Source organism: Tamandua tetradactyla, chromosome 4 (assembly GCF_023851605.1).
Source record: "Tamandua tetradactyla isolate mTamTet1 chromosome 4, mTamTet1.pri, whole genome shotgun sequence".
Classification (NCBI taxonomy): domain Eukaryota; kingdom Metazoa; phylum Chordata; class Mammalia; order Pilosa; family Myrmecophagidae; genus Tamandua; species Tamandua tetradactyla.
The window spans coordinates 92,084,920-92,099,511 of NC_135330.1; the positions used below are offsets into that span (position 1 = coordinate 92,084,920).

The 14,592-nt window shown below is 37.6% G+C and overlaps 1 pseudogene; it reads left to right on the forward strand.

Moving 5' to 3' along the window:
• Positions 1-2,634: 2,634 nt before the first annotated feature.
• On the forward strand, positions 2,635-7,242 carry LOC143680380 (olfactory receptor 8K5-like; annotated as a pseudogene).
• The last annotated feature ends 7,350 nt before the right edge of the window (positions 7,243-14,592 follow it).

Sequence of the window (14,592 nt, forward strand, 5' to 3'; positions counted from 1 at the left end):
ACATTTTCTGTCCTTTCCTCTTACTCAGGTCAACTCCTTCCTTCCCAGGTCATGGTTATAAGCATAGACGGCCGTCATTCACACCCTTTAACTATTGGGCCACTTACATGTTTAATAGAAGGGTACCCCATTACACACTCTTTCTTAGTAATGCCTTCTTGCCCTAGCCCACTAATGGGGCGAGATCTTCTTGCAAAATTAGGAGCCTCACTACACTGGATAAGAATCCTCAAGCAAATTTACTATTACCCTTAGTGTGGCCTCTGCCTCCACTCAGGGTTCCACCCTTCCCACTCCTCCCCTACCACCTCACCTAGTAAACCCAGAAGTGTGGAATACCTTCACCCCCCTTATAGCTTTCCATCATAAACCAGTTCTCATATGATTAAAACATCCATCCTCATTCTCATCTCGGCCACAATTTCCTATCTCCATAGCCCACCGGAAAGGGCTACAGCCCATCATTAACTGGCTCAAGGGAAAAGGACTCCTCATATTCACTAACTCACCATGTAACACCCCTATTTTACCTGTCAGGAAACCTGACAGTTCTTACCATTTAGTCCAAGACCTCAGACCAATTAATGAGGCTGTCATCTCCATCCACCCAGTAGTTCCCAATCCATATACTCTTCTCTCACACAGACCTGCTCACACTACTCATTATTCAGTTCTGGACCTCAAAGATGCCTTTTTTACCATCCCCCTAGACCCTGCCTGTTACAATGTATTTGATTTTACCTGGGAAGATCCAGACTCTTCGACTGACCAGCAACTTACGTGGACAGTATTACCTCAGGGATTTCATGATAGCCCCCATATCTTTGGCCAAGCCCTAGCCAGAGACCTAATAGAGTACAATCTAACTCCCAGTATTGTTCTTCAATATGTAGATGACTTATTAATTTTCAGCCCTTCTGAAAAGGCTTCTGCAGAGGCTACAGCCACCCTACTAAATTTTTTAGCTGATAAAGGATATCGAGTTTCACCAGCCAAAGCTCAACTTTCTTCCTCCACCGTCACTTACCTGGGTCTCCGCCTCACTCCTACCTCCAAGCATCTCACAGTAGACAGACAGCAAGCACTCCATGAACTCCAACCTCCAGAAAATGCTGAACAAATTTTGTCCTTTCTAGGTTTCATGGGGTTCTTCCGGCATTGGGTCCCTAATTTTTCTCTCCTAGCAAAGTCTCTCTATGAAGCAGCCAAGGTGATGCCCACAGGTCCACCAGAAGACCCCACCACTATATCCAAAGATTTCTCGGTCCTCCATAATGCCTTACTTCAATCACCTCCTCTCACTCTTCCAAATCCTAACAAACCCTTCTTCCTATTCACAGATGAAAAGCAAGGAATAGTGGTGGGAGTCTTAACCCAACTTCTGGGACCAACTTATAATCCAGTAGCCTATCTCTCTAAACAGATGGACCCCACCACCCATGGATGGCTTCCCTGTCTCTGAGCGCTGGCTACAGCTGCTGCCCTAATGCATGAAGCTCTTAAACTTACTTTGTGTAGGCCTCTCCAAGTCCTGTCGACACATTGTCTACAAGACCTCTTGTCTCATAAGTCCCTCTCTCTGCTGACTCCTTCTCGTCTCCAGGAGTTTCATTTACTCTTCCTAGAAAACTCAGATATCACCCTCTCTATCTTGCCTAGCCTCAACCCTGCAACTCTTCTCCCTCAGGGTCTCTTATCAAACTTCTCTTCACAGCCCACACATCTTTGCACTGAAATCATGGAGGAGCTCACCTACCCACGCCAGGGCCTCTCAGACACGCCACTGTTGCAGGCAGACTTACCCACTTTGTTGATGGTAGCTCAGTAATAGACCAACAGGGAAAGTTCAGGGCTTCATATGCTATAGATTCATCCACCAAAATACTTGAGGCTACACGGCTCCCAGAGGGAACCACCTCTCAAAAGGCTGAACTGATTGCTCTCACTAGGGTCTTACACCTAGCTGAAAATAAATCTGTTAATATGTACACGGACTCAAAATATGCTTTTCTGGTAGCCCGCTGTCACTCAGCCATCTGGAAGGAGCGAGGATTCCTTACCACAAAAGGCTCACCTGTTATTAATGCTAAGCTCATTCAACGCCTGCTCCAAGCACTTCCATTGCCCTCACAGGTGGCCATCATCCATTGCAAAGGGCACCAAACAGACAACTCTGACATCACCCGCAGAAATAACTGGGCCGATGCTGTTGCACGAGAGCTGACTAAAGAGCCTTCTCCTTTAAACCCTCCAGCACCGTTTCTTTTCTTTACTCTTCCTTCCCTCCAACCTGCTTACTCTTCCAGGGAACGTGAAAACCTCCTTGCACAGGGAGGCTCAACTACACTGGAAGGCTGGATTTTCCTCAATAACAAGGTGGCTCTCCCAACCAATTAAGCCCCTGATATTCTTTCTCAGGTACATTCATCACTCCATATTGGACCCAGGGCCCTCACAAGGTTCCTTCAGCCCTTATTCTATCACCCATCTCTAACTCACCTCATAACGTCAGTCTGTTCCTCCTGCCCTACTTGCCAGATAATAAGCTCACAAGGAGGGTTGTGCCCCATTTTCCCAACTAATCAACTGAGGGGCCACCTTCCAGGTCAGGACTGGCAAATTGACTTTACACACATGCCCACCTACAAAAAATTACGATACCTGCTAACTATTATTGACACATTAACAGGCTGGATAGAAGCTTTCCCTACTACATGGGAAACTGCTGATGTGGTGGCTGACGTCCTCCTGAAGCAGATAATTTCCCGCTTCGGACTACCTACCTCCATCCCATCCGATAATGGCCCAGCTTTTATTTCTCAGGTGGTCCAGCAAACCTCATTGGCCTTGGGAGTAGAATGGAAGCTACATATTCCTTACTGACCCCAATCCTCTGGTAAAGTAGAATGAGCTAATGGTCTTATCAAGACACGACTAACCAAGTTAGCCATCGAACTACAACAATCCTGGGTCGATCTCCTTCCTCTAGACCTTACCTGATTATGTGCTGCCCCATGGGCACCTACTTTCTTAAGTCCTTTTGAGCTCATGTATGGCAATCTGTTCCTACTTAATCACCACCTGTCAGTGCAGCCTTCTCCTTTGGGTTCTTACTTACCATATCTTTCCCTAATCAGGCATCTGCTGCAGTTCATGCCGATTGATTCCTGCCACAGCCCAGAGAAACTGATCCTGCTGATCCTCCCCATGGTCTCCAGCCAGGAGACGAAGTACTCCTTAAACAGCTTCAGCCTGGACCACTCCAACCACGGTGGACTGGCCCACACACAGTGATTCTCACCACTCCTATAGTGGTAAAATTATTGGGTGACTCCTCTTGACATCATCTATCACAGGTCAAACTATACAAACGAGATGAGGACTGCTACACTTGTCACCCCCTGGGGCCCACTCGGGTCCACCTCACTCATGCTACTCTTTCTCCTAACCCCCATTGAGGGCACATCCTATGTGTGGAAATTCAAAATCAGGGAAACCTTTAGCCAAAGTGATAGATTGACCACTCATATGATTGGCACAGGAGACTGCCCTCTAACAGGTTGTAGTCAGCTTATAACCATCCCCATAAATCCTAAATCAGTTCAAAAGGGCCCGAGGCCATTGCCTGCTTTCCATATGCCCAAACTGAAAGCTATTGTAACCAAAACAACTATGACAATATCTATGGGGGATTCCCTATTGGTCATGCATAGTACATGATGCTTATGTGGAAGCAGCTCCTAAAGGTACCTTCTACATTAACTCCCAGAAATTTTACATAAGTATTGCAGATCCCTGGGACACAAGATGGGTAGCAGGAATCCAAGGTAAGTTATACTACAGTGGCTGGTCCCAATACCCTGTAAGCACCATTGAAATACACCGTGAATATGTCCTCATTAATACTACTTTTACCTTGGTATCCATGGACATTTTGCAGGCTGAGCAAAGCCTCTCCAGCCACCTTGCCCAAAGCTCTGCCTCCACAACCTCTCATATGTGGCTCCAAATCCTCCACAAACCTTGCAATTCCTCAACCAAACACAAATACTCCCTAAGGTATCTTGCTGTTTCCTCTGTGTATCATTAAATAGGCCACTATTGGCAGCCATCACTATAAATCTCACCCAAATACACAATCATAGCCCTGATTCCTGCCATAACACTCTAACAAATATCCCCCTATGGGAACCAGAGCCTGATAACCTTCCCTACCTCCTGAAAACCTGCTACCTCACACATAAACCATAGATCAAACAAAACATCATAGCAAGTGCCAGACTAATGTCACTATCCATAACACCACCCATGCCCACAAAGGACAATATTTCTGGTGTAATGGAACTCTTGCCAAGTGCCTTAACTCCACTGCCCTGGGACCATGATTCCTGGTAACTATTGTTCCTCAGTTGACCCTCTATGGGAAGTCTGAACTAACCTGGCTACTGCCCTCTCCTCACTCAAGAAGGGCTGCCTTTCTTCCTATCCTAGTAGGTGTCAGCCTAACCACTTCAGTTTCAACCTCAGCCACAGCAGGAGGGGCACTGGGACACAATATTTTGACCTCTCAAAACTTCAAAACTCGACTACAGGTATCCCTGGAATCACCAGCAGAATCCCTCTCCTCTCTACAATGCCAACTCACCTCACTAGTCCAGGTAACTCTTCAAAATTGACCGGCCTTAGACCTGCTGACAGCTGAAAAAGGAGGAGAGTATATTCCTACAAAAGGAATGCTGCTATTACATCAATGAGTCGGGTCTGGTGGAACAAAATATTCAAACCCTAAACAAACTAAGAGACGATCTCTATCACAGAAAACAAGGAAACAACTCTGCCTTAAGCTGGTTTTCTTCTCCCCTGGTGACATGGCTCCTCCCACTACTAGGACCAGTTATCCTAATCTGTTTCTTTTTCCTCCTATCTCCCTGCATCCTCAACTTCCTTCGGGGATGCATGAAGGAACTATCCCGGGTAGCAGTCAACCAGATGCTCCTGCATCATTATCATCACCTGCCTTCCTCACCAGATTCCTACAGCCAGCCTCCCCACTCCCCTGGCCATGACGGTTCTGGCCTATAACCCCACACTGCCCCATTACAGCAGGAAGTAGCCAGAAAGATCTTGGCACCCTATTATCACAAAAAGGTTGGAATGTTAGGTCGGGGGAATGGGGAAAGGCACTGCATTTGGAGCTGCAGAGGCTGTGTCACCCTTCCCAACTTGACTTCCGGAACTAATGAACCACCCCTTCCGGATGTTACCTGACCCCCATCCTTAAAAGCTGCCCACATTGAAGCCTATGTGTGGACTCACCTCTCTCTCTTTTTCACCCTTTTGCCTCCTAAACCTTTCATCTGTGACTACTGAAAAAATTCAAAATGAGTACTGAGGCATGAACATGTACTTAGAATGAAAAAGATGAAAAAATGTTCATACATGAACAAACAGATAATGGAAATATAATTCATAAAACCTAGAAATGAAATTATTTCTATTAATCATGTCTCTGACACACCTCAGCATATGGGGTGCTGGGAATGAACTTAAGAAGGATTGCCACCTAGAATATGTCACATTGTTTAACCATAGATATCACTAATTTGACCCACATAAGTATATCTATTATTAAATGAAACTTTAACTAATTCACACATAGCTTGCTCCTAACAATTCCTGTAGACATTCCAATGCAACCTAACATTAAGATAAAGTATAATGGAACAGAAAACAAAATGGAAAAGAGATTACCTTATTGATGATAGATGTAATCATGATGATCAACTGATTATGATCATCTCACTTTCATAAACTTTAGAAATGTAAATCACTGTGTGAGTGGATTACTAAGGCTCCACTCAGGGTGCAATTGAGGGACCATAAAATAGAACCTTCCTTTGTTTCTGTTTCTATCTGCTTCTCTATCTGAAAATTTAAAATAACTTAAAAAGTTGAAGTGTACTACATAAAAGCTGTGATTTCATTGAGTAAATAAACAAATAAAACCTATATTATTCTATATTAACACATGCAGGGTTTTGTTGTTAGTGGATATGCTTCAAACATTATTGTCACTTTTAAGGGTTTAATCTCTGTTATTGTAGCACACAATGTGTTTTATTTGGGACTCTATATATTGGAAAAATGGAACTTTTACAAATTATTTTACCTTCAAAATCGGATTTTGAAATTAATCTCCTATCATTCACTATACAATACACTCTACATTATTTCTACAGGTATTATGTTTATATAATGTTACATGAAAACTAATACCAACACTTCTGTTTCTCTCCAGAAAAGATAATGGGATAAAGTGGACCAACAGAATCTGACAGAGCTGTCTGAATTCATTCTACTGGGAGTCCCAAGACACCCTGAACTGCAGGGTTCCCTTTTGGGGTCTTTCTCCTCATCTACATGGTCACAGTGGTGGGCAACCTGGGCATGATCATCCTGACCAAGGTGGACTCCCATCTCCACACCCATATGTGTTTCTTTATCAGACACCTGGCTTTCATTGATCTTGGCAATTCTACTGTCATTTGTCCCAAGATGCTGGCAAATCTTGTTGAGGAGAAAAATGCCATTTCTTATTATGCCTGTGCCACACAGATGGCTTTTTACCTTTTGTTCATTATTAGTGAATTGTTCATATTTTCAGCCATGGCCTATGCCTGCTATGTGGCCATCTGTAATCCTCTGCTCTACAGTGTTGTAATGACCTAGAGACTTTGCAATGTGCTTGTGGGTGTCCCCTACCTCTACAGCACCTTTCAGTCTCTGATGTTCACCATTAAGATATTTACTTTGACAATTTGTGGTTCTAATATCATCAGTCATTTTTACTGTGATGATGTTCTCTTGATATCTATGCTCTGTTCCAATGAAAGAGAATTAGGACTATTGATCATAATATTTGCAACATCTAACTTGATTTATTCCCTTATCTTACTCCTAGTGTCCTACATGTTAATACTGATGGCCATATTTCAAATGCACTCAGCCCAGGGCAGGAAAAAAGCATTCTCCACATGTGGTTCTCATCTGAATGTTTTGGTTGTGTTCTATGGGACTTTACTATATATGTATGCACAACCTAACTCTGTTCACTCTTTTGAAAGTGACAAAATGGTCTCTGAGTTTTACACTTTGGTCACCCCTATGCTTAACCCCTTGATCTATAGTTTAAGGAACAAAGAGGTAAAAAATGCCTTCTACACAGTCTTTAAGATTCCATGATCTATTTGATAGTCAATATAGAATATTATTCTACAAATCTATTATAAGAGCAATATCATTTGACATTTTTAATAGATAGAATGACCTTCTCTTTGGCTCGCTAACAAAAACTTAACATATGTGTTTCCATAGAATGTCCTACTTTCCCTGAATGTAACAGTTTTACTCTACCACTCTGTATCCATAAACCATTTGTTTATTTCTCCACTGTGCTTTGTTTTGTTTTGATTTTGAGGACAGTAATTTACTCAAATATGTTTTCTTTTTATTCTTTGAATCAAAAATCACAGTATATAGTAAGCTTGAGAGTTTTCTGTGTATTCTGTTGACACCATAAAGAATTTATTTGATCTATCATTCATTTCTACCATGCTTATCATTTCTTATTAATTATACACTACTCATATATATGTGGGAAATAGATTTGATAAATTTGATTACAAGCACTTGATTCTTTTTTCTTATTCTTGACATATATGATGCTCTATTGCTGACTTTTATGGTCATTTTTAAGATAAACACATGGCAGGCATTTCAGAAAAAATCAATGTTAGAAAGTGAACTAATGTAGAGAACATGGAGAACAGAGGAAAGATAAAAAAGAAAGATATTTGAGATACCTGACTGGGAGGACAAAAAAATTCATTAAAGATAAATATTGAAGGAGAATGTAATGACAAAAATCTATTGTGAGAATGAGAAGATAATATTGACATTAATTTTATCTCTAATATTATTTTAATGACTTCAGAGAATATTATATAAGTAAAGAAGAAAGAAGAATATCATAACAGGACAAAATATGCTAAAGTAAAATATTTTCATTACAGAGCACCCCAAATCTAAGGAAAGCCTTTCAGTAATATAGGATACATACAGGATGGTGAACAAAACTCAAGTGAATTACATACACTCTATGATGTAAAGTATGTTCTTTTCACGATTTTGTATTTAGTAACCACAATAATTGGGGGACAGATATTTATATCATTTCCAAATCATGTGTTTTAAACAAACAACAAACCAAACACCTTCCTCTATTTCATGTTTTCATCTTAGCAAAATAATTAAAGAGACAAGAGAAAATTTTCAACCATGGCCCATAATTTACACAAAGCCAGTGAAATTCAGTTTTTATTCTGTTTTGCTTTAGCTTAGATAGTGTATTAGGAAAAACTTCTGAACTTTTAAACAAGATAAATATTGTCTATAGGATTTGAGACTATTTGTTGAATCATCCATCATTCTCATGTTTTTCTTAATTTTTGTTCATGTTTCCTTTTAGCATATTTAGGACACCTGATTTGAAGACTTTATCTAATAAACCCAATGTCTTTTGTTCCCTACTTTCTGCTATTATTATTATTCTTTTCTTTTTTTGGTGAATGGGACATGTATTGTTGTTTCTTCTCATGCCACATTTTTTTTAATATGACCTTTTGAATAATATAAAGTGGCTACTCTAGATATCAGATTTTACCCTACTTAGGATTTTATGTTGTTACTTGCTATAGTTTATCATTCTTATTTGTTTTCTGACTTTTTAAAATAGTTTTAAAGATTTTGTCAAGTAAGGTTTTGGAAGTGTGATCCTTAATATGGTCAGCTGTTGGTTTGGCAGAGACTTTTATTAATCACCTAGAACCAAAAAGAAAAAAAAGAAGAATATATTAGAAAGAAAAGATAAACTACTCTCTTAGTCTGTGCAGATTAGCTCTGTGATGGTGTGTTCTTTAAATGCTTAGACAGTCTACTTAGAACTCTGTCACCACTTTTATTTAAAACTTATACTGAGACTGAAGATTACTGGCAGTGATAGCTCTAGGTCTCCTCAGGTTTTTTTTTTCTCCTGAGCATGTATTTTGCACTGAGCAAAATTGTTACTCTCTAAATTCTGTTGTACATGATAGGTTTTCAAATACTTTATTCCAGAAAGCAGTTCACCACCACATTCCTCAACATTTTCCCCAAACATTCACAACGTCTGTTTTATCCCCCTGCTATACTATTTTGCCAGAGTGACAGCAGCTTTGTCATTTGCCTTTCAATGATTTTGAGGAATTTCCTCTGCTTAGATCCTTTTTTATCCCTTTTTATCCTGACACTGCAGTTTAGGTAAAAAAAATGGCAATCACCTTGTTTCAATGTTTTGGGAAATATTCAAACAGGCAAGCACAAATCCTTGCATTCAAAGTTTGCATTGATCCCTCTCCAGCCAGATACTCACACTGGTAAAATGAGCTGATACCTTCTAATCCAACCTCGCCCCTTTCACTATCTTACAGTGTTCCACAAAGATGATGCTGACACTTTTCCTTATTTTTTTCAGTGTTAAGAGTGGTTAAGCTGATTTGAAAGCAAACACACTGCATATAGTTTTACTCTATTCTTTCCTTGGTTACAGTAATTTTTTGTTGGTCTGGAGAGTTTCTAGTTCTTCCCATGGAAAAAAAGTGAGCTATTGCTTTTAGTACCCACCACTGCTACACTTACAGCAATTTCTGAGAAAGGAAGGTTTCCTCCCACAGCCCCAACAGTAGATTGGCATGGTACTATGCCTCCCAGAGCCATCAGATCTTAACCTGAACTATAGAAAAGAAAGAAAAGACAAGGATTTCTAATAGGGTATCTATTTTAATCAAAGGCACATGAGAGTCTAAAAGGAAATTTCTAAAGAATATACAAAGGCATAGGTTCTATAAGTGGATTTACAAATATTTCAGAATGCTAAAGTTAGTATACATAATATAAATTGGAAAATATTCATTAGAAGCAAACAACGAATATTTTTTTAAAAAACTCTGTTACATAATAATAGTATGGAAAATATAAAATACTTAGTAGTAAATTCTACAAAAGACATGCAATCCAACTATAATACAAAGTAAAAATCTTTAGGGAGAGCAACTAAAGAAAACAAATAAATGGAGAGTATAAGATATACATACATTGGAAAACTCAGCATTTTAAAGGGGCCACTTCCCCACATATTCTTGTAAAGATTCAAAAATTCAAGGAGGTAGGGATTTATTAAATTCTCACCTTTACTTGTTAATGCAATGTACCTACAATATCCAAAGCAACCTTGCAAAAGAACAAAGTTGGAATATTAACACTATATGTTTACAAACCTCAGTAATTAAGAGAGTATATTATTGGCATAAAAATCATAAAGTTAATTCAGGAAAAAGAATAAAGAGCCTGAGTCAACTGATATTCCACAAAAGGGGTCAAAACAATTAAATATGAAAGGTCAATCTTTTCATCAAATGGTGACACATTAACCTGGTTAGCTACACAGAAAAATAATCCCTTGACTCTCACATGACTTCAAAAAAATTTTAATTGATCCTAAAAGCTAAACATAATAGCTAAAGCAATAAAGTTTCCAAAGGAGAACACTGGAGACTGAATGGAGAAATGCAGAATTTACGATCTAAACATCTAAAAAATAAGTTGTATTTATAAATTTTAAAATAAGAAAAAAAAGAAAACCCAATTTTAAAAAAGAGTAGAAATTTTAGGCACTATTAGAAAAGGAAGTATATTAACTAATGGTCAATAAATACATGGAAAAGTGTTTGTTATCATTAGTCTTCACTTAAACGAAAAGTAAAATACAGTGAGATATCAGTTTATGGAAATAACAGTCATTAATTTTTTTGTACCTCCTACATTGGCAAGAATGAGAAGCAAACATAGCTGAAACATACAAATGTGAGGAATGAAACTGCTACAATAATTTTGGAAAGCTTTTATTTATGCTTTATAAAATTAGATATCCATTTACCTTAGGACCCAGTGCTTCCACTAAGATACTTTCCAAAAGAAATTATTTAATATATCCACAAATATACATGAATGTTCATGTTAGGTATTTCCAAAATAGTCCAATGCTGGAATGTTTTAGAGAGTTAAAGAGTTATTGAAATTTCATACAATAAAATAACACCTAACAATAAAAACACAACATGGATGAATCTTATAAATAATATGCTGAGTAAATGAAACCAGACTGAGAAAAAGTATTGTATTCAAAACACAGTGATTTGTACATTTTAGATCTGTATTTCAATATATAAACATTCCTCAATTTTTTTTTCCAATTGTATCTATGGAAGTCCATGAGAAAGCAGGCATAGATAAAGTATGAGAAAGAGGTGTACTATCTTTCAAGCAAATTTGAAACTCTATGAGTTTGTACTGAATATTATACAATAGTGGTGTAATTTCAGTTCAAGAAATAATAGTTGAAACAATTATTTTGTTAATGTGTTGAATTACAATAATTCAACTACATTTGTAATTCAATTACAATTGTATTATTGTAATTGTAATTCAATTACAATAATAATTTAGGTTAGCATTATGAAAGAACGAAGAACACCTATCATTCACTTAAAGATGCACACAAAGAAAGATCTCACTTCAAGTACTTTAGTTGTTAGTTCTGTGAAGTCAGATAATTGCAGTCCATCTGAGCTTGTACTCTGAACATGAAAAATAATGGGCTTTCACAAGTAGTAAGTGATTAAGAGGTGTATTTATAACACAGTGCCTAAGACATATCTGTTTTTAAATAACAAATTCAAACAAAAAACCTATGTAATGGTTATAATTTACAGTTCCATCATGATTTTGCAAGAGTTAAGTTTTATAGAGATTGAGGTGTTGTCTATTTTTTTAATCCTTGTAAATATTATTTTGACACTGTGTAAGTAAATGAGCACTTTCACATCATGCAGATTTCCATGGGACTGTAAAGATCACTTACATGGTTTTCTTTGACCCATTTCCTTAAATTGCCCCTCTCTCTCTTCTCACTGGGGAGTATGAAGTGTGTTCCAGGTAATTAGCAAGTACAGCAAGACAATTTTTTTAGTCTCTCAGATGATTTGGGCATTATCAATGAATTACACACTTCTTCCTAAAGGAGCATCACAAAGGAGAAAGGAAATCATAAATTCTTCCTGCTGAAGAAAAATAAGAATAATTTTAGAGAAGAAACTCCATTCTTCATTAAAGGTGAGTGGATATGAATTGTCTTTTATTGTGATTATCACATGGATCATGGCAAGGATCCATGACTTCTGGATTCTGACTGTAGACTCTACTGCTCACTGACAGCAGATGACTTCAAGTACACCCGAAGTGTGCATTAGCTCATTCATTAACTGCAGTTCTCTGAGGCAGCAGGGTGATATTATGGCATTCAATCCTAGGAACTGAGTCCGTGCACCAGATCTGTTTTTCCCTATGAGCAGATAGTGACATTTGGATACTGCAAGTGAAGGGGAAGATACAAATGCTGGAAAACAAAATCACTGATCTTGAATTTATTAAGATTAGGGTTGCATATGACATTCATGATGATCTGTTGCATTTGAATTTCAGATAAATGATGAATAACTCTTTACCATAAATACATCCTTTGTAGTCATTAATTCATAGCCAATATTCTTTCAATACAAGTTTGACCAATAGAATATTTGATTAAAATGGATTTTTTTAGTATAAGTATATGCCATGCTATACTTGATAATCTGGGAGTACATTTTAGATAAGTATGTCCATTGCACTGTTTTGTTGCTGATGGTTTGCTTTTTTTGTTGTTCTTATTTGATTGATTACTACTGGTTCTGCTTTTTAAGAATATGCCTTATAATTTGAGTAAATTGACTGTACTTTTTAAAGTAAAAGAGTACTTTTTATGAGTTATGCAGTTACAGAGAACACTCTGAACCCAAAGTAATTTCTGTTGCCACCATGTCTAAAGATTGAAAAATCAACAATTCCTTCACATACTCCTTTATTCTGTCTGCTCTAATGGTTAAAAACAGTTATTTTAAATGTATAGTTGAAGCTCAGTAAAGGTCAGAGATACTCTTTTTTGATGCAGTAAAATGGGCAGAGCAAAAGAATTCCAGTATCTTCATAGGGAGGTAATGTCTGACAATAAGAATGGAGATAGGCTCAATAATGCTAGAATAAATCTTAGTGCAACACTGAAGACAGACTTATGAGTTCATATATCGTGGAGGGAGAGGGACTTTTGGAAAGCAGAATGCACATGTTCAAAAAAAAAGAAAAAAGTAGCAAACAACCTCAGGAAGAAGGCAAAACAATTTCCAGCATTGTCCTGCCCAGCTCCCATGTGTCCTCCATAAAGCTGGCAAAACCCAGACCAATAACTAGCAGATTCTTAGAATTTCTGCCACTCTGTTGAAAGTTCTAACCAGTTAATATGACCAAAAATCTTCCTTACCAGAAAACAGCCACACATGGCTCCTGACTGTTAGAACCTTGGGGGAGGAGCGGTGGGGGGAGCTGGAGCCCTTGAAGTCTTACCAGACAATTGTACAATGCTCAGCCTGGGAAATCCCTTACATTAAAATAATTGTGACTGTATTTTATGTGGCTGAACATTTTGATCTCACTTGTATCTTCCAATTGAAAATCCTACTTAAAGAGTCCAAGGTTTTCATGAAGGGGGAACTGAATGTGACAGGAACTTAAGAAGCAATCCAAATGAATAAAGCTAAACCAACTCCATTACATTCAAGCAGAATAGTTCCAATTTGATTTGCTGACTTTTCTTGTAAAACTGTAGGAAACAAATGAAAGAGGACTTATCCTTGACATTTGAAAATTACTGCATTATATTCCATAAATTTTCCATTGTTCAGTTCCAGGAATCAATTTACAGTATGAATATATGATGCATTAAATTCATAAATATATATATTTTCAACCTTAGTAACTTTATCATAACCAAGTTATATTAAATGAAAATACATAGCATACAAAATTAAATAATCAAATTCATGTATATTGATATAAGCAACAGATTTTAGCAGGTATGGAACCAGATTTTTGTGGTCCTTGGTGTTTATTCAAACAATATTGCAGGTTTATGAACTTTCATTTTTTATATAAAATCTAAATATCAATTGAGTGTGAATATAAATACTTACAAAGGGAAATAACAAATTGCAATGATGAACAATTTGCTCATGATAATGCACTCCCTAAATTTCATTAATAAAATATTTTCATTAATTAGATTACAAGCAAAGCATACAGGTTGAAGAACTGCTGTTAGAAACCATTTGGCACCAGAACAGAAAGCATTATTTAATAATACATGTCATTGATTTTGAACTACTTAGTATGCCCACTATACATGAAATAAAGAATTATTAACTCAGTTCCCTCTTAATTGACCTTTAGAAATCCCATTAGATAGCTGAATGTAATTTGATGTTAGGTGAATTGCAATGGAGTGGAAGATGGACTGGAAAGAAAAGGTAACCTTAACATATTGTGACTATTATGCTAACAAAGATGATG